The 21,029-nt window shown below is 37.7% G+C and overlaps 1 long non-coding RNA gene across 2 annotated transcripts in view; it reads left to right on the plus strand.

The window, feature by feature from the left end:
• Positions 1-6,389: 6,389 nt before the first annotated feature.
• LOC110742654 overlaps positions 6,390-21,029 on the plus strand; it is a 36,118-nt gene continuing 21,478 nt past the window's right edge. For both annotated transcript variants that reach the window (XR_002520569.2, XR_002520568.2), the window contains exon 1: positions 6,390-9,285. This is a non-coding gene — a long non-coding RNA (uncharacterized LOC110742654). The remainder of the gene's footprint in view (positions 9,286-21,029) is intronic.

Below are 21,029 nucleotides of genomic sequence, written 5' to 3' on the forward strand. Positions count from 1 at the left end.
CATAGATTATCAAGGGCAAGTAGTTGAAGACATAGTTAGAGATATGACAAAATTGGCCCATGCAAGTGTGGCATGGATTTCATCCTGGGGCCATGTTTAGAAAATGGTTCCCAGTACTAGGAGGATTTAAAACTCTTATAATAGGAATTATAATAGTAATAGGAACCTGCTTACTAGTCCCTTGTTTGCTACCTGTACTCCTTCAAATAATAAAAAGCTTCCTAGCTACCTTAGTTCACCAAAATGCTTCAGCACAAGTGTACTATATGAATCACTATCTGTCTTACAAGAAGGACATGGGTAGTGAGGATGAAAGTGAGAACTCCCACTAATGAGTGAGGTTCTCAAAGGGGGGAATAAGGGAGGAGACCACCCCTCATATTGTCTTATGACCAATTTCTACCTCCAGAGAAAAAAGAAGTAAAAACTAAAAGGCAGAAATGGAATCCACAGGCAGATAGCCCAGTGCTGTGCCTTGGGCCTGGTAGTTAAAAATCAACCCCTGACTTAACTGCTTGTGTTATCTGTAGATTTCAGACATTGTATGGAAAAGCATTGTGAAAATCCCTGTCCTGTTCTGTTCCATTCTGATTACCGGTGCAGCCCCCAGTCACGTACCCCCACTGGTTCAATCGATCATGATCTTCTCACGTGGATCCCATTACAGTTGTAAGCCCTTAAAAGGGACAGGAATTGCTCACTTGGGGAGCCCGGTTTTTTGAGACATAAGTCTGCTGATGCTCCTGACTGAATAAAGCCCTTTCCTTCCTCAACTCAGTGTCTGAGGGGTTTTGTCTGCAGCTCGTCCTGCTACAGATTGACTACATTTTAGACAGTTGTGTAGTTAGGTGTGGTCATTTGATTGAACTCTGGTCAACAGAATATGGAAATAGGTGATGCACATCATTCCTGGCCTGTCCCATAACAGACCTCCCATGCACGATCTTTATGGCTTAATGGAAATGAACATGGAGGCCTTGGGAGACAAATGTGGGAAATAATAGAGGCATAAAGTAGAAAGGAGATGGGTCTTTTAATCACCTCTTAGAGGAGAGCTGCTGCTGAATAACCATTTCAGAATTTTGTATTAAGCTAGATAAATTTTGTGGTTCTCTCCAATAGCAACGAAACAGACCTGAACTACCATATAAGGTTTACTGAATAATTCAGAGTGGAAAACTACAGGAGAGTTGCCAAATTCCAGGGGAGTTGCCACATTCTGTTTATTTTCAGTGTTTTGTGACACATGCTGTTTGCTTGTGACTGGCTAGGTGGAATAATGCATGATATAATATTGTGTAGTTTCAACTTGAAGTAATCCTCGATGATGAACACATAGCTTAAAAAGATTTCTTCAGAGAAAATGTGAAGAGAGTGTCCCAATAATGTGAACAGATATGGAAATTCTGAAGAGGCCTTGCTGCATCTTTTCTATGAGTTGAATGAGGTGTTTACCAGTCCCATAGAGAATAAAACAGTATTCTGAAAAGATGCCAAAAATTCAAGCAATCAAAAAGGCTATTTGAATTACTTATATACACCCATCATTAATAACAATTCATTCTGTCCTGTATTGTAATTTGGAATATTAAATAGAGTAGTTCATGTATAAAATATGGGAGAGGACATGTTCAATTTTTTTAAATTGGTAAAGGTATACAATCAAAATCCTCTGGAGACCACTGATCTAGAAACTCAGAATCCTATATCTACTTGCTCATTGGATGCTCCTACAGAAAAGTGTAAATTTGTCACAACCACTTGAACAGTGTGCTTGGGACACAACTCTGGGATTAGTCTAATGGACAAGTTAGTAATCATGAGGGTAAAGCTATCACACTGGTGACCCCCTCAAAATAAAAAATTTAGCAATTGAGTTAAAAAAAAAAAGTTTGTTTTCTTTTCCCTCTCTGTGTCTAAGTACTAGGTTAATATATATACATTTTAATACTGATTTCTTCATTTGAATATAGTGACCCTTTAAATCAGCTGGATTTTTGGTTTGGAAGAATCTGCAATTTCAATTTCAAAATTAAAGATAATATTACTCTATTAATTTATTATGAGTTCATTGCAGTATAATCTTGAATAAGTTGACAAATATGTTATAAAATAGAAGTAATGAGGGATAAAATTTATCTTATATTTCAGATTTTCCAATTTTTAATGGCTTCAGTATTAATGTTTAGATACTGCCTCCTGTCTCTTTAGGACCACCACAACATGTGTTTAGAAAATCAGTCATTGGTTGCAGTTAGGATTAAAAGTATCTTAATTTTTTTGTCAGCTTGTTCTTTTAATTAGTAAAACATCATATCTCCATTAAACAAAAATCTCCAGAAATAAAGACATAAAGAATAAAACCAAGCAGCTCATAATCCAGAGGTATTCTCATATATTGTACATTAGACCCATATTTTTTATACAGATTTGTATCCTACCCTTTTCTATTACCTTCTATTACCTTGTAAAATTCATTATTTTAAACTACATCATTCTGCATTTCGAATGTTGTGATTTTCAACAAATAATATTATGGAAAATTATAATTCTTTTGAATATTTTCATACTGCTGTATGTTTACATCAATTTTATTTTTTTCCCATTATAAGTAATGCCATGACGAATATTCTTCCATATTAAGCTTTGAATGAATTTATGTAGTTCCTGAAGATAAATTCCTAGAAGTGGAATTATACTAAGTAAAATTACATGAACATTTAAGAGGTTCTGTCATTTCATTGTTGAAGCCATCAGTATTGAATATTATAATTTTTAGATAGTATACTTTATTTTCTATATTTTGTTGCTGAGTGGTTAAATTGAAAATGCTTTCATACATTTACTAGCTTGGTACTTTCTCTTTTAAATCGTCTTCCTATTTGAAATAATTTTAGAGTTAAACAAAAGTTGCTAAAGCAGAACAAGGAAAGCCTATATATATTCACTTGTTCCCAACATACTGACACTTAATTACTTCTATATGTATGATTATATCTTTTTGAAATGTTTAAATGAAATAGTGAAACATAGTTTTAGTGAAATATAATAGGTTTCTGGAGGATAAGTCAAGTTTATCTTTCTGATTTGGCCTGCATTCCTTGTTCTCTTTTGTTCTTCTGAATATTACTCTTTTGATTGACTAGTCCCTTTTTGATACTCATAAACAACTCAGTGATCTCCAACATTCTCTTTTATATTATGCTATTTTAGTTCTCCATTTTGATTGTGGTATTAGTTGGGCCTTAGGTACAATTTTTTTCTCATCCCAACTTGAGCAGGGGTATACTGTAACAATGTCCATAAATCTGGGCTTTGGTATTGGGGGAAAAGACATGGTGAAACTAAATCTTTGTGTGGGAAGACAGGGAAGCCAAATGTTTGAAAAATATCCTGGGCAACTCTGATAATTTCTTCCCACTATTATATTTAAGAATGAATAAGGTAAAAAGTCATTTCCTTAGATACATTTCCTGTCTCTATCATGTATAATTTAAAGTCACTTTGGTATGGGACTTTTCAACTTACGCTTGATTTGGGAGAGTGTATATGGTTGTGAATAAAATATCACTAATTAAGAAATCTGGAGGCTCAGGCCCAGGAGGTAGCTTTTCTAGTCCTGAGTGGCTGGAGCATACCAAGTCTACGAGCCCACCCATACAGGGGATACTTCCAAGAAATTGGGAGAAAAGTCACATTTTCAGGCTTATTTACTCCATCTCCTTACTGTTTATTGAAAGATTGTGTTGCCATGGTGATGGGAAAGAGGTATAATAAGAGATTGGGGAAAATGTTACAACATGGAGAAGGATTTGGTTTTTCACATAGTTAAATGGAAGTTTACCTTTTTGAACTACATTTGCATTATCTCATTTTCCTTCCCCTTGTCAGTATGCATCACAAAGTCATTAAAAGACTTCAGCATCCATCTCTGTTTTTATTACTTTATTGTGATGACTCTTGGGAGTCCTTAGCCATTGAAAAAGGCGTGTGTGTGTGTGTGTGTGTGTGTGTGTGTGTGTGTGTTTAGGGGGGTGCAGAACATTTTTCACATTTCTATTTTGTGAATTTCAGGTTTCCTGAATTAGATTGTCAGAAATTTTGCCTTTTATATAAACATTTTTAAGGAATCATTTTTTGAATTAATCAGTTTTACTGTTTTGTGCTTTCAGATTAATTTCTATATTCCTATACTCTTGCTAATTTACTTTTTCTTTTACTCCATTTTGAGTCAAATCCATAACTTACATATTTTTATTAATTTTTTAAAATAAGGAAAGCAATTAATATTCTCATCTGTCTTTTAGGAACAAATTTAATTTTTTTCTGTTTAAAAGAGTGTGTTCACTGTAGAAAATCTGACAGTATAGATGGAGAAAAAGTAGGCATTTTGTACAGCTTTTACTACTTTCCCATAAGTATTGACATGTAGTATTTTCTTTCATTTTTGTCTAAGCAGATAGTAATTTTAGTTCTGATTCTGTGTTTTGGGATGTACAAGTTAGTTGAAAAAGAGTTTAAATGTATTTAAGAGAGGTTTTATTTTGCTAACATTGTTATTATTGGTTCTCAGTTTTTAATATTGTGAAATAAAATATGACTTTCACAACATAACAGTGGCTTAAAAATGATAAGAAGTTTTTTCTATCATTTTTCCCTTGTGTAAAAATGTCTGGAGGAAAAGGCACAATGGCTTGCTTAGTAGCTTCTTGGAGTTATCATGGATCCTGATTTCTGTTCTATTATCCTAGTATAAGGTATTCACGTTCTGTTCACCTCTTGTTTAAGATGACTGCTAGCGCCCTAGCCAGTTGTATGACAGTTGCAGTCTGCATGAAGGAAGAAAGATGGAAGTGCAGACAGACGGGAGGCCCTCCTAGCAGACTTATAGCCCTGTAAGGTGTTTTTGTGGCAGTCCTAAGTATTTCCACTTGTATGTCCTTGACCGGAATTTTGTCACTTGATCACTGTAAGAAAGGTTGGAAAATTTAGTCTTTTATTCTGGCAATTATCTCAGTTAAAAGTCAAGATTTTATTTCTTTCTTTTTTTCTTTTTTTTTTTTGAGATGGAGTCTTGCTCTGTCACCCAGGCTGGAGTGCAGTGGTGCGATCTTGGCTCACTGCAAGCTCGGCCTCCCGGGTTCACGCCATTCTCCTGCCTCAGCCTCCTGAGTAGCTGGGACTACAGGCGCCTGCCACCGGGCCCGGCTAATTTTTTGTATTTTTAGTAGAGATGGGGTTTCACCGTGGTCTCGATCACCTGACCTTGTGATCCGCCCGCCTCGGCCTCCCAAAGTGCTGGGATTACAGGTGTGAACCACCGCACCCAGCCAAGATTTTATTTCTAAGGACAAAAGAAAGAACACTGAGGTGGGCAGGTAGGGGCTTTATAAGAGTATAATTTAATGCTCTTCACTGTCCTTTGCCCTTGCCACAAATCTTCACTTTTTTCCTACCTCCAAATACAGTTATATTTTAAGTTTTTGTTAAATCAATAGCCAGAATATACTTATTATTATACTAATATTAATATTGCTCACATTTAAGTCATGTGAAGCAGTGATCACATTCTCTTTTTGTGTATATCATTTTGCTTTTCCAGCTATGACACATAAAATCATTTCACATCTATTCCAATCCCTCCTTTGTGTTGACTCAGTGAAGACTGCAGAACTAAAAACATGCTTCCCAGATTTCTTTGAATCCAGGTGTGGTTATGTCACACAGTTCTGGAATCTTTTTTGTTTGTTTGATTCTATTTTTTCCATGATTATTGAGGCTGAAATAGCCATTTTGTGACCCGAAGGAAAACAGCAATCTTGGCCCTCCTAACACGAGAAGTTACCCATCTCCAAAATTCTTATATGGAAAAAAAAAAACAAAACAGAAAACAAAACCTATTTGTGTAAGCCCCTGTTTTGTCAAATGTTCTGTTACTCATAGTCAAATGTGATTGCTAATTGATACAAAGTGTATTAATTTTCTATCTAGTTATGACTAATTTTAACTTGCACTATAGATCTGACAGCCTTTTGGCAATGGAAATACCTCCCGGATTTTGCATATTGTCTGACAGCCAATCTTAATATTTTGTAAGATTTGTTTCCCATCCCTTCATTGCTATTTTACCATGAATTTATAACTTCCATATAAGGAAGTATTATCTAGATACTACTTTAAATCCTGGAATGTCTTTTTTTTTTTTTTTTGAAACGGAGTCTTGCTCTGTCACCGAGGCTGGAGTACAATGGCATGATCTCGGCTCACTGCAACCTCTGCCTCCTGGGTTCAAGCGATTCTCCTGTCTCAGCCTCCTGAGTAGCTGGGATTACAGGTGCCCACTACCATGCCTGGCTAATTTTTGTATTTTTAGGAGAGACGGAGTTTCACCATGTTGGTCAGGCTGGTCTCGAACTCCTGACCTCAGATCTGCCCGCCTCAGCCTCCCAAATTGCTGGGATTACAAGCGTGACCCATCGTGCCCGTCCCAAACCTGCAGTGTTTTAATGAGTGAATCATTTTTGTCGTTTATTCTATATTTACTTATAAATTTAACTTTTAAAAATAAATATATTGATAATTGGATATCAATGCATCTGGTTTCCAAACTACTTTAAGAAGATGATTTGACTTTACCATTTTTAATAACTGGAGAGTAGAGATTTCCACTAGGCAAAGAGAAAGTAAGGTCCAAACATGATATTCTTTGGACCTCTGCAGAATTAGCATTTAAACTCATTACAGGTTTAGAGCATGTAATTCAATCAAGGTGGTTTAGGAAGCAGCAAGATGGAGAGGTGTGCCTTCTTGTTTATTGAGAAATTTTGGGCAACCTTAGCATACCAGGATACAGCCTTTCCAATTTCCCTTCTCTTTATTAACGATCCCTTTTGTTTGGGACTTGGCCAAAAGGAATATAGTTTGATTCATGTCTTCACTCAGACTTTCCATTTGTAGTCAATGATGATTTCGAACTTTGCAACTAGAAAGACAAAAAATGTTGTAACTGGCTCCATTTCTCTTTTTTGGACTCCTTGAGCACTAATTATTAACAACCAAGGGAGCAAACTGGGCACAGAATTTCCCTAGGTGATTGACTAATCCAGTGGTTCTCAAAGTGCAGTCCTTGGACCAGCAGCATGGGATCATTGGGGAGCTTATTAGAAATGGAGAGTCTTAGCTCCCAAATCAAACTTGCTGAATAAGAAATTGGGAGTGGGGCCCAGCTATATGTATTTTAACAAGCCCTCCAGTTGATTCTGATGCATCCTCAAGAGTGAGAGTAACTGATTTTAATTATTAGGATCAGAAAAGAAACAGAAGCTCTGGTTAGCCCAGAAGTGTTAAAAAGTTCAGCTGGGCAATCTGAGAGAAAAAGATGAAAAAGAGAAAGGTACTTTTTCTTCAGTCATCAAGGACAGCTGGCATTGATAAAATAGCTTTGGCTATGCAATGTGACTAAAGATGTATGATGCCATCATTTATTCATTCATTTATTCTTCATTTTTTTTTTTAGGTTTTTTGGTTTATTAATGGTGATTGTTTGCCAGGCATTGAACTAAGTTTAGAGAAAAGATGCAAAGGTGTTTAAGACATAGAACTGTTACAAGATCTTTGGGGTGTTGCTTTTCTGGCTGAAAACTTCTGTGGCCAGTGGCACCATTGCCTGAATTCTTGTCCTATGTCCAGGAAGAATGAGGTGGGCAGACAAATGGAATGTGAGCAAGATGAAGAGGAGCTTTATTGACTGTTAGAACAGCTCAGAGGAGACCTGTAGTGGGTAGCTTCTTTCTATAGACAGGTCATCCTGTCCAGTGCTCAGCTCTCAGCAAAGAGGAGGTCCTGGAGCTGTGGCTCCTCTCGGCAGGCGGGTCATCCTGAGAAGTGTTCAGCTGTCACCAGAGAGGGTAACCCTTCTCTGCAGCTGCTTTTCTAGACATCTGCTCTGTTCTGGCTGAGTCTAGGGTTTTTATGGTCTTCAGAGCAGGAAGTGCATGCTTATTGGTCCGTGGGCAGCCATGGGTGGGCCCAGGAAAAAGCACAGCCAGTTCCCTCTCCAGTCTGCGGGACTGTTAGCCTGGCCACCTCAAGCCCTCCTGGCCTTCCATGGCCTCAAGGTGGGGCTTCACCAAGGACCTGCCCCCTTCTGTCCAGGAGCCTGTCTGCCCCTCCTTCATGGCACCCAGGCCATTGGTGCCAAGGGGTGCCTGCAGGCCAATGCTGAGCTGCCCTCAGCCCCACTTTGGCTTCCCTTCCATGCTCCTGTCACCCAAAGTCCAGAAGGGGCTAAGGTGGCAGGGACCTGGCTGTCAGTGCAGCCCCAAGCGTGTGACCATCCAGCTGCGCAGCACCAGCACCTGGGCTTGGGCTCAGCCTTGCTCATTGATGGGAGCGGGGAGTGGGTGCTGGGAGCAGGGAGAGGTCAGGGAGTGGGGACAGGCACTTCTGAGCCTGCAGGGAGTAGGGTGCCTTCTCGGGCCCCCAAGAGCACAGGGATGCCTGGTCCGCAACAGTGCTTGGGTGGCTGAAGCTGCACCAGGGGAACTCCTGCCCTACCAACTTGGAAAAGGTGGTTCCTGCTTGTCCCTGGCTCCTGCGGCTCCATGGAGTGTGCAGCCCTGGCCATACCTCTGAGATCTGAGTGGGTGCTGACAGTGAGGAGAAGCCAGACAGTGGGAGGAGGCACTTCTGAGCCTGCAGGGGGCAGGCGGGCCTTCCCAGGCCCCCAAGAGCACAGAGACAGCTGGGTCTAGAGGCATGCCAGGGTGGCCTCAGCGGCACCCAGGGCACCCAGGAAGGGCAGAGGGGCATGGGGGTCCTGCCTGCTCCATGGAGTGGGAGGCCAGCAGTGCCTGCACGCTGCAGCTGCCGCCTTGGCAGTGGCTATTCTAGATGGGCCGCTGCTGCCATCAGAACCAATCTTTAAAGAATAATTTATATTCTGTAAGGAGAAAGCAGGAGGGGATTTGGAAAGAAAAGCAAAACAAGAGGCACACATGATGGGCTTAGAAACACACAGGAAAGACTAATTACAAATGAAAAGACAAAACCTCATTTAGTTGAAACGAAGGTACACAGTTTGACACTGGTACCTTAATGACACTTCTCATTTGCATATGGCTTTGTGAGTCGTATGCGAATAGAACACAGAGGCCCACATGCATGCTAATGGTAATGATATTGTGGATTGTTGCAGTAATAATTTATAGTCCAGGGAAGCTGTGGTGAAAAAATGTAAACATGGAAGTAATCAAATACGCAGAGATAGTCTTTTCCTCTTCTAAGGTGAGTACACTTCAGCCAGAAAAACAATCAACTTAGACTCGAAATACAATGGTCTGATGAAGAAACCTCAGTGACCCTACACACACAATTGAAGGGCATAGCAAGAGCAACATCTTGGGAAATCCAATGAAATCTAGTCAGTATAGATTTTGACCTGCCATTTCAACCTGATCAAATGCAGCTCACTACATCCTAATTGTTAACAGAGAGAATTGACTGAGGAGAAAAATCAACTCCTACTATTGTTCCAGAGACATTGCTCCAGCTAGGAAAGAATTCAATCTCTGAAGATCTAGTAGAGGCTGCTGTGAAGGAACTGCTTACAAAGCTCTCTCTTTGTGATTTAAAAGCATGAAATAACCTCATTTCAAAGTCGAAAGTCTTAAAAAAAAATACTCTTATCGCCTGTATAGCCTGGATTTTGAATCAGGCTTGGGATAAAGTAGAAGAGCCTCTGCATGTAGACCCAAATATCTGTTATCAAAAAGCCTGATCATTCCTTTCAGAATTCATGGCAAATACTATTTTGCTACCCAAAATACATTTTGAAGGGCATTTGCGTTTTTAGGGCAATTTCTGCAGGGAAACAAAACAAATTCACAGAAAATCTGTTTGCACCTTATGCTGTGGAGTCCCAGTATATTTGAGTCATCTGGTTCACGGAAGAAATTGTTCTTAAAGAACAGCTATCAATATTGCAAAATTGTAGGGTGGGATTCTAAAAGTTTGCTTCTGTTTCCCCTCTACTGCTTGAAACAAACTAATTTACATAGATTTTGTTTGTGAGACAATAGTGAGGGCATCTTTGGGTCTTTGGAAGGTCTCAATAACTTTTGGCTATCTGGATAGCTCATATATTGGCTTTCCATAAAGAAGTCCATAAAGCTCGGAAAAACTCTGTACACATCATGTAACTGTACTGTGTCTGAAAGTTGCCTCCTGCAAAGTAAATAAAGCTATATTGATTTCTTCTGGGCCACACAATTTATTTTTGGCATTTTCTCTCATCTAGCTCAAATTTCTGCATGGATTTTTAAGAGTGTTTTTCAGCATGGACTGAAAATAGGGCTAACTGGTTGGAAATGCAGGTAGCTACCATGTAGGTATATTCCCACATTAGGCTTATTATTTATATTGTTCAGCCGTATAATCAAAAGAAATTGTTCTCCAGAACACTTACCAATATTGCTGTTAAGTCAAAAATTTCTAGGTTCTAAGGTTATAGGAAATGTAGAAGACGGTAGGAATATAAACATCTGAATTATCCACATGTTATACATGAATTTCCTAAGTACAGCCTCAGGTTAACAATAGCATTTACTGAAGTTCTCCTAATCTTCTGCTTCTATTCAGTGTCACATAGTACATAGTCTTTGATCCCAAGAATCATGATACTAAGGGAATACTTACTGTATTAGGATATTAAAATATTAGGAAAAAGATTATTGTACTACTTATGTTTGTGCATGAATTCCTCTATTTTTTGATGACTATTTGTCAATAGCTTACAATGTATTAGGCATTGGGTGGAATAAAGACATGAGTAAGACACAGCCCTTCCCACCAAGAGTCTCAGAATCTGGTAGGAATGCTATAGCAGAGACTGATGTTTACAACAGATGGCAGACTGTAATAGGTAAATGGATAAATAAATAAAGATATATAGATGACAGACAATAGATACATGAGATTAATAAGTAGGTGGTTAGATAGATGGACAGATAAGTAGATGGATGGACAGAGAGGTAGGTAGATAGATAATTAGGTAGGTAGCTATCAGTGAGTTAGATGTTTTCATTCTCTTAGAGTAAAAGCTAAAGAAGGGCCTCAAGGTCTATATGGTCTAGCTTCCTGCCATTCCCAACACTGTATCCTCCTATCCTGTTCCTTTCTTATTATGTTTAAAATACTAGCTTCCATGCTGTTGTTGAAATGCATTTAGTATGTTCTCCCTAAAGTTTTTTGCATTTCCTATTTCCTTTGACAGTTGGAATTTTTTTCCCTAAGATATACTCATAGCTTTCTCTTTCCTTTAATTCAGATGTTCAAATGTTACCTCATCAAAGAAATATTCCCTGACCACACTACTATTGCCGTTCCTCTCTCTACTTTTACTTATCACTGCTTTTCATTGAAACAATCACTACCTGCCGTGTTATACATTTCTTTCTTTCATTTTCTGTTTTCTTAGAATGTAAGCTCCATAATAGTGTGAATTTTTGTTAACCACTCTATGCCTAGTGCCTGAATGGTTTTTTTTTTTTTGGAGACGGAGTCTCGCTCTGTCCCCCGGGCTGGAGTGCAGTGGCGCAATCTGCAAGCTCCGCCTCCCGGGTTCATGCCATTCTCCTGCCTCAGCCTCCTGAGTAGCTGGGACTACAGGCGCCTGCCACTGCGCCCAGCTAATTTTTTTGTATGTTTAGTAGAGACTGGGTTTCACCATGGTCTCAATCTCCCGACCTTGTGATCTGCCCGCCTCGGCCTCCCAAAGTGCTGGGATTACAAGTGTGAGCCACCGCACCTGGCCAAGGCCCTGAATTGTAACTGACATATAGTATATATATTTTGTTGGTTGAATGAATGACTAGATAATTATGTAAAAGCATCATGGAGAAGAACATGAAAGACATTGGATTCTGAATTAAGGAATTTTTGGCTTTATTTGATAGCTGTATCAGTCTACTACTCCCATAAAAATACATTATCATAATACAATAATAATCATTTATTTCTCATGCATCTGCAGATCAGTGGCTAATGGTTGGCTAATTGAGGCTATGCTCGATAGGATGGTTATACTGGTTTTAGTTGGGCTCACTTCATGTATCTGTAGTCAGCTTGTGTCTGTAGCTCATCTTCAGGGACCAGTGGACCAGCCGGGGTGTTATCCCCTCATGGTTAAGACAGACCCAAATGAGAGCAAGACTGCCTGTGCCAGCAGGTTGCCGTCCTCCATATGCATCATGTCTGCCAACATACCATTGGCCACAGCAAATTATGCCTCAAATCAAAGCAGGGAAGTCACTCTGCTCATAGGAGGAGGAGCAAATTTAAATTGAATCATGTGGGGAATGTTATTTTACATTTGTCAGCAGTTTTAGGCTTTTTAATGGATTATTATAAAACATTTAAGCTTTTTCATCATTGAGATATATTATTTGGAGCTATGGTTGAACTGAAATTAATGAAAGTGAACCATCATGCAGTCTTCCAATTAAAAAAAAAATAGTTCCTAGCATGCAGGTGATGGTATATGTATGTCCTGATCACAATATACCCAGTATGTAGGTTAATAACTTGTGCTGTTAAGAGATAGTTTGTTTTATACACAATTTATTTCCCAGCTTTTATCTTAGGAACAACTAAGTGCTCCCTCTGCTCCTATACAATTTTCCCTTCGTAGGAATTTAATTTATAAGACTGCTGACTTTAATTACAGATGGAAGCATGAAACTGTTCTATCAAAATGTAATTGACTGTCATAATAGTATAGCTTTGAGATTTTCTTATTTTCCTCTCCCATCTAAAAAGAGTAGACTCTGGAGATTAGAGTTAATGATGCTGATGCTGTATTGATTGCTGCATTATTTGTTTTCTTTCTTCCTGCATTTGGGACTAACTTGATTATTTAAAAGACACCTGCAATTCTTTAGCAAGTGTTTAATTCCAATCAGGGAATGTGCCATCACATATGTGGGTACTGTATTATAATGTTTACCCAAATATGACAATATGATAATTTTTTTGTGTGTGTATATTACGTGTTCGGTAGGAGTTGCGACAGAGAACAGTTTTAGTATTGGGCAAATGTCCCAGAGTTAGAAGAGTTATCACTAGCAGTGTCAGGTGGAACAGAATTTCTAGGTTGCATTTCCTAGGAAAATGAAAGTCACATCTTCTCTATGCAAAAGATGAAGTCGGTAGGGGGTGTTACGGGGCTGAACATTACTCATATTCTTGAAGGTAATTTACTCATAAATCTGGCCACTAATAAATCTTTGGGTACCTACTATATCCCGGATAGCCATACCGTTGGCTAAAATTCCTAGCAGCTTCTGTTAATTGGAGCCTAAATGGAGTTAATTACAGACAGGTGAATCCTTTCATATTATGAATAGTGATGTCTCTCGTCCTTGTTTCAGTTAGATTTCACCATCATAACAGTGTTCACAAAGGGCTTTGTGCTTCCTGACTTTGCTTCCCATGCTAAAATTGAATATACCTACCTGCATGTTTTCTTTTTGTATTTTTTGCCATTGTAAGACAGTTATTCTCGTTTTTAATATCTGCCCCGGCTCTTCACTATGCCAACTCTCTGAAAATGATTTGGTAGTTTCCCTCTTAGTTTTATTTGATCCATAGAATGAAGGTAAATAAATGGTGAACATGTCAATACAAGCATGCACAACCCAGCACAGGTGCACAAAGATGGGGAAAATGAAGCAAGTGTATTTAAGTATCTTAACTCAGTATTTTATTAAAATGATACTTAGAATAGTCTTGTTATCAAATAATTTTGCTAGAATAACATATAATTCTGATTAATTTGCTAGAATAAATATAGGTTTTTTACTTCTGGATAATCACATCTAAACTGTGATAGAATTATGACAAATTTCTAAAAGATTCTTCACTAGGCAGCCTGCGTGAATTTTTTTTTGAGATAGACCCATGTATATTTTGAAGATCTCATCACATATCTATGACATTTCACATAATGACTCTGTAAAGACATATTCTGACACATTCTCATTAGCAAGTTATATAGATTGCTTACTAAAGTAGTGGAAATTACTTTTGAATGAACTCTGCAAGCCTGAGTAAATGACTATGTGAGAATGAGCTAATCAGCTGTCTTTGTTAAATGTTTTTCTGAGTGTGGGAGGCCTTGGCAGGTAATTTGGCTTTCTCTGATTTGCAGCTGCTGTCATCATTGCTATATGTGATTGATATGTCTGACTGGACAAATTAGCAACCTGACACTAATGCTGATGAATGGTTTAAAGATACTGGATATTGATAATTTCAGAAAGTGCCCATGGAATTGCATCTAAGGGACTGGTTTTTCAACTTACAAATCCATGTCATGGTAATACTCATGAGGCAAAATTTCTTCATGAGAGTTTTGAGTTAAGCCCCATATAAGGTGTAGTAAACATGCAGCAAATTGTGCTATGAATTTTCTCTAGAAGAACAAATTTCAGCTTCTAATTTGGTATCATGTAGACATATTCTTACAGAAAATTGATTTTTTTTACAATTATCATGTCTTTTATCTGCAACTGCTTTATGAAGTGGAGGATTAGTTTTTCTCAGTAGCTGCACCATGTTTTGCAGAGATGTAGAATGTTAGGCTTGAATGTATCATTTGATATTTCCAAGTCCAATACTTGTCAAAACCTCTCTAATGTCAGAGGAGGGTAAATACTTAAATCGTGAAATCTGGGAATGGAACCTAAAACCAATAAACAAGGTCATATTTGAGGTCATAAGATTTAGAATCTTTATCCATAGTATACCTGTGTTCATTGAACCAACATTTCTGCTTGGCTGAGCTTCCTTGTCTGCATGAATTAAATAAAATTGGCCTAATACCCTCATTCCCATGACCTGTCAGAATTTCAAAGCCTTTCTCATGATATGTGTACATTCCTAGGGGCTAATGTTGCATTGGTCACCTGCCTCTCCGATTTCCTGCTTCCACTGAATTTTAAGTCTCTTTCGACTCTTACCATCTTCAGCTGTTTTCTTCCCACCTCCATGAAGATCAAAAAATAGGGTTTCCTTCATTCATCTACCCGTAATGTAACTCATACAAGGTATATGTAGGAATACTAAATCTTGATTTAAAAAAACAGTTGAGTGGCAATGAATTTGCAGCACAGCACCACATAGCAAAAACTTAAGAGTAAATGTGAGCCAATTTTGATCTTAAAAGTGTTCTGTCACCCTGACTCTGGAATCCTCTTACCAGCTAACATTGATCTGTAGGCTCCCCTCCTGCCACCCATGCCTTATTTCATCTCACTCATTTTTTCTCCCTCCAGACTCCATTCTTCTTTGAATTGTGTCACACATTTTTGCTAATAATATCTAGAATGGTTTAGGTACCTGTCTAGTTCCAGAAAACTGAGGCTATTTCACTAGGCACCTTTGTGTCATAAACCTTTTCCATCAAGGTGGCTCCTTGAAAAAGATTATTTGATTTCATAGAAGAATTCCATAAAGAATCTCTTCCTTTATTTCCTCCATGTTATACTGATTTTAATTAAAAAGCTTTGTTTCTCTTATATATTTAGTACATTTTCTGCTTCAACTACATGTGACCATTTTTAACTTATAATTTTGTGCTTTCCTCCCTATATATCCTAAAAATTCGGTTTGAAAAGAATGGATCTATCTCCTGACACAAGTATGAGTCTACTTCTCAGACTCTCTTCTATTATGTTAGCCTCTCTCATTTTATGAGAAATGAAATCCAGAATTGCTAAGTGATTTTCCCAATGTTCCAAAACTCAGAACATTTAATAGGGAATACAAAATTCTGCTCTCTGATTATTCAAGATGGAATAAGTTTCTTCTCATTAGTGAAATTGTGTCAAACAAGTACATCTCTACTTTATGATAGGGGATCCTTAATTGTGTGCCCAATCTTTTAAGAAAAATTTTGTATTCTAAAAATATCCATGTTAAATATCCATACATGTTTTTCTTTCATTTATACCTGCACTGACCTGTTTATAATTTTCTTTTGGAATATTACCTGCAGGAAACTTCAATGTTCTGTTAACTTATATACCATCATGTGGGAAGGTTTCTCTTATCTGCCAGATCCTGTTGAGGTATTTTTTGTTTTTTCTTTTTTTTGAGACAGAGTTTCACTCTTGTTGCCCAGGCTAGAGTACTATGGCACGATCTCGGCTCACCGCCACCTCCGCCTCCTGAGTTCAAGTGATTCTCCTGCCTCAGCCTCCCGAGTAGCTAGGATTACAGGCATGTGCCACCACACCCGGCTAATTTTGTATTTTTAGTAGGGATGGGGTTTCTCCATGTTGGTCAGGCTGGTCTCAAACTCCCGACCTCAGGTGGTTTGCCTGCCTCGGCCTCCCAAAGTGCTGAGATTACAGGCGTGAGCCACTGCGCCCAGCCCTGTTCAGGTATTTTTGTGTTTTCCTTTGTCCTGATGGTAAGTCATCTGATTATCAAGGGTCAGCAAGACCTTGAAGAACTGCTGTCTTAGAACTGAGGACAAGGTATCTATTTTGGTTCTTTCCCCTACAGATTATTTTTCTTTCAAGCTTTGGGTCTATTAATTTGCATGATTGACTACACATTTTCTTGTGGGTACAAATTCTCATCAAATCAACATACATTTTAAAAATTCCACCTGTGTTCTTTGAACTGTGGAAGTTTTGATCAGGGATTGAAAAAAGTGTATACCTTGGTTCTTATTCTCAATTTTCTTAGTGTTTGGAGAGACGAAACAGATATGTTTAAAAGTAAGTAATAGGATTTAAGTGACATTTTAAGAAAATAGTAGAAGTAATATCATAAAGCTGAACATGAGACATTGGTAAATTAAAGGTATTTAGACAAATGGCTATGTTGGTGCTCTTTTGAAAATCTGCTCAAAGCTGTGGACTCTGTCTAAAGAAATGGACATATATGTATACTAATATTTCTTTACTATTTCTCTGCATTCATGAACTTAGGAAAACCCATCCATGGGAGATACGGACCTCAAATTAAGAAGCCTTAGTCCAGACTGAAAGTACCATAGGGGTTGAAAGACTTGGATGATTGACTCTAGATGGACTGATCAAGGAGACTTCTGGAGATAGGTCTTGAAAGATGAACAGAAGGGAAAAGGGCAAGGCTGGGGCAGAGAGCATTTCAGACAGGAAAAACCCTGAGAAAAAAACTGTAAAAGATAGGACATTGAAAAGCATAGTTGCGCAGTGCTAAACCAATTTGGAGTGAGGGAGAAGTGGAAGGAAAAATAGCAGCAATGGGATCAGCTTGTGTTGGGTTGCAGAGGACTGTGAATAATGGTACAATTATTTTTTAAAATTTATTACAAAAGTAATACATGATCACTGTAAGAAGTTCACATCATAATGCGATCTAAGAAATAGAATGTGAAAATCCATTTCTTCTGATTGTGGCGAATTATTAGTATACACTACACATGCTGGCTAAACCTGCTTTTTGATTGAACAACATAGGCATTGTGGCTGTCCTTTCTACATCAAACATAAATATAAGCCTTGTCAGTTTAATGATTTCAGCATGTTTTTTATATGAAAGTACCATGATTTATGTCATCAATTTTTGTAGGTTTTCTCCCTTATTTCAGTAGTATACACATTATGGCAGTAAACATCCTTATTCTTATACTTTCAAGCACTTCTCTTATTGTGTCTTTAGGGACAAATTCCTAAAACTTCTAGATCAAAGGATATACATATTTCAAATTCTGACCCATTTTATTAGATTGACCATCAGAAATTCCATCTCTGTCAAGAGGTGTAAGAATTCCCATCTTCTCATATCTTCTACTTTAACATTTTTGATCTCTTAATAACACCTTTTCTTGGTTTGGAGTACAGTTATATTATTTTAAAAATAACTCTTCAGTCCTTTCTTTGGACCAAGAAAGGGAGAGAAAGGGCGGGGTGGGAGGGGGAGGTGGTGAGGGAGAGAGAGAAAAGAGAGAGAGAGAGCGAGCGAGCTGAAGCATTTTTGTTCATCTCTCTTCCTGTCCTCAGAGTTGTATATTTCTTAGGAACCACAGCAAATTCTGTAACAATTATGAAAAGAATGATAATAAGGAAGACTATTCTGTGTGAAAGAAACATGAGAGCCTGTCATGGGGATGTTATACTGGTTTAGTGATGGGTAGATGAAAACTGTAATGAAAATAGTTGTAGAAGAAATGAAAGAGATAAGCTGAGGCAGAAAAAGCCCTTAGGATAAGGAATAAGAGACTAGATGCGCAGGTCTGCAGGAGAAACCATACTTTTTCTTCACTGTTGACACACCCTATCTTAGCCATTTTGTATGCTAATAGCATGCAGACCTGATTGGAGGCAATGATCCCAGAAGGGCCATTGAGTGATAGTGTAGCCATTCTACCTCCAGCCTGCCCAGTGCTTGCCTAACTGAAAAGCTGAAGTATGGCCACCCAAACAGCAACACCCCAAAACATGGCTTTCCTAACATGGGACCGCGATGATTCATAATACTTTGATTCAAAAGGTCTACCTAATTACCCCTCTCCTAAACCTCGACTTTGTAGTAGATGGGGCACCTGCTTCTACAAAAACTTTTCAATTTATCCTTAAATTTACACTCTTAGTCTGTATTTTTAAGTTTAATACAGGCTAGTACTTTTTAGGGTGAGTTGGCTTTTATTCTTACTGTGATTTTCCTCTTCTGTCTACAAATGAGCATGCGCTGTGGTTAGTTGTTAGAGAGATGTTACACAAGATGTTACTTGCATAATGAGTTAACTCACCTTCATTAATTTCCTGTTAGTCCTCTTTCTTTTTCTAATCCTTGCCCACTAGGCCAGTTGTGATGTTTGCCTGGCTAACTCCACTTTCCATGTTTGATATCCCTTCTATGAGTTTTTAAAAAATTCACTTTCCTTCTAGGAAATTAGTGCTTCCCTGTAACTTACATCTTCTATCCTTTATAATTTAGAAAAGGCTGTTATGTTAGTATCTTACTATAAAATTCATTCCATTTTGTATATTTAGGGATATCTGGAACAGAAACCTTATCTCACATTGTGATCTAAGACAGAGGTCAGCAAATTTCTTCTGTAAAAAGCCAGATGGTAAATATTTTAGGCTTTGTAACCCACATATGGTCTCTGTGGCAGATTTTTTCTTTTATTGATTTTTTTTTTACAGCCGTTTAGAAATGTAAAAACCATTCTTAGATCACAGGCCATACTAAAAAGGGTTTTAGACTTGGCCCACAGCCATATTTTTCTGTCTTCTGACCTAAGAGGCTATACTGCGAGAATGAAAATTTTCCATTTATTTCAACATCTGCTCAGGAGATATCAAAGCTAAACACTAACTTTTCTAAGCAGCTAAGAATCATGAAGTTTGAATGACTCCAGTATACCGGACTCTTATTGGACTTAATGGAAAACTGTTTTTGACCAATGGATGATGGGATTTGTTTCAACCAATTATGTGCAGACCTGAGGATTTATCTCATGCTAGGTTTTCCAATCTACCTTTCTTGAAGCCCTTGAGTACCTCCCACTCCTAGGTGATCTACTTAGTGAAGTTTGACATTTGTGTATGTTCTCTTGTCTGGCAAGTTAATAAACTGAGGGGTTTTTTTTCTTTCTCCTTGGGTAGTCTTTGTTTTAGTCTTTGACATTCCCTATGTAAGAAATTCACACATCAGTCAGCTGGTGGAAGAGTTCTTGCAGATGTTGGGTAAGGATAATTTTTCTTATAGTTTCTGAAATTATGCTTATAAAAAGAATAAAGTTTGGTCGGCTGGGGAAAAATGGGAATGAACAGATAGGGACATCTTATTTTCGTACAAAGTCTAGGAGATACTGTTTAGTCTCTTTAACAAAATAGAGCAAAATTGTTTACTGTCAGAAAAAAATGTGAAAGTCTTTGAAATTAGCAGAAGTCATTACTGAGTGTCTGCAAATATAGAAAATTGATGATGATGCAAATTTTGCTTGTTCATACAAATGCAAATAACTTGTATGCAAATAAGTTCAATGAATTATTGCCCCATGGATAGCAACTAGTTTTTATCTATTTGTCAACTCAAGTATTCCTGATTTCCCATATATATTCATTCTTTGAGTTCTCCTTTGGACTAGTTATAACATCATCTTACTCTCATCAATTGATGACTTAAATAAACTCTTTGCCATGTAGGACATTAAACATTATTATGAAAATTATCTTCTAACAATCTTAGTATGGCACAGTATACTTCACTGTAACACGGAAGTGTATATTATTTGTGGCATACACAGTTTTATAGTTATAAATCATGTTTTACTTTAATTGTTTTTACTCACTGTGTATGTAACTAATGAATTATTTGACAATTATCTAAATAACTGAAGTCAATGGAAATTAGGCTTTACTTGTGTAGGCATTTTTGTGTGTAAGTCTTTCTAACTAAAAGATCTGATCATAAGAAATAATTCTCCACTCCTTTTTATCCATATGTCTATCTGTGATGCAATAAATATTAGGTTTTGCCTATGATTTTGTGGCAACCAATTAGGTCAAACTTGTACCTATGAAGACATCCTAAAATTTCAAGTTGAACTGACATTGCATTTTAAAAATATAGTACACTTAAAAAATAACAGTTTTAGGCTTACAGCAAAATTGAGCAGAAGGTACAGAGGTTTCACATACCTCTTGCATAGCCTCCCCCGTTATCAGCATCTCCCCCACAAGATTGGTACATTTGTTACAGTTGATGAATCTACATTGACACACAACATTTTCACCCAAAGTCCAAAGTTTTTACATTAGGATTCACTCTTGGTATTGTACGCTCCATGAATTTGAAGAAGTGAGTAGTGGCATATATTCACCATAGTATCATTCAAAGTAGTTTCACTGCTCTAAAAATTCTGTGTTCTGACTATTCATCCCTTCCTCTCCTCTAACCTTTGGCAACTACTGACCTTTTAACAATAGTTTTGTCTCCACAGTGTTGATTTTTCCAGTACGTCTTAT

Source organism: Papio anubis, chromosome 2, assembly GCF_008728515.1.
Source record: "Papio anubis isolate 15944 chromosome 2, Panubis1.0, whole genome shotgun sequence".
Lineage (NCBI taxonomy): Eukaryota > Metazoa > Chordata > Mammalia > Primates > Cercopithecidae > Papio > Papio anubis.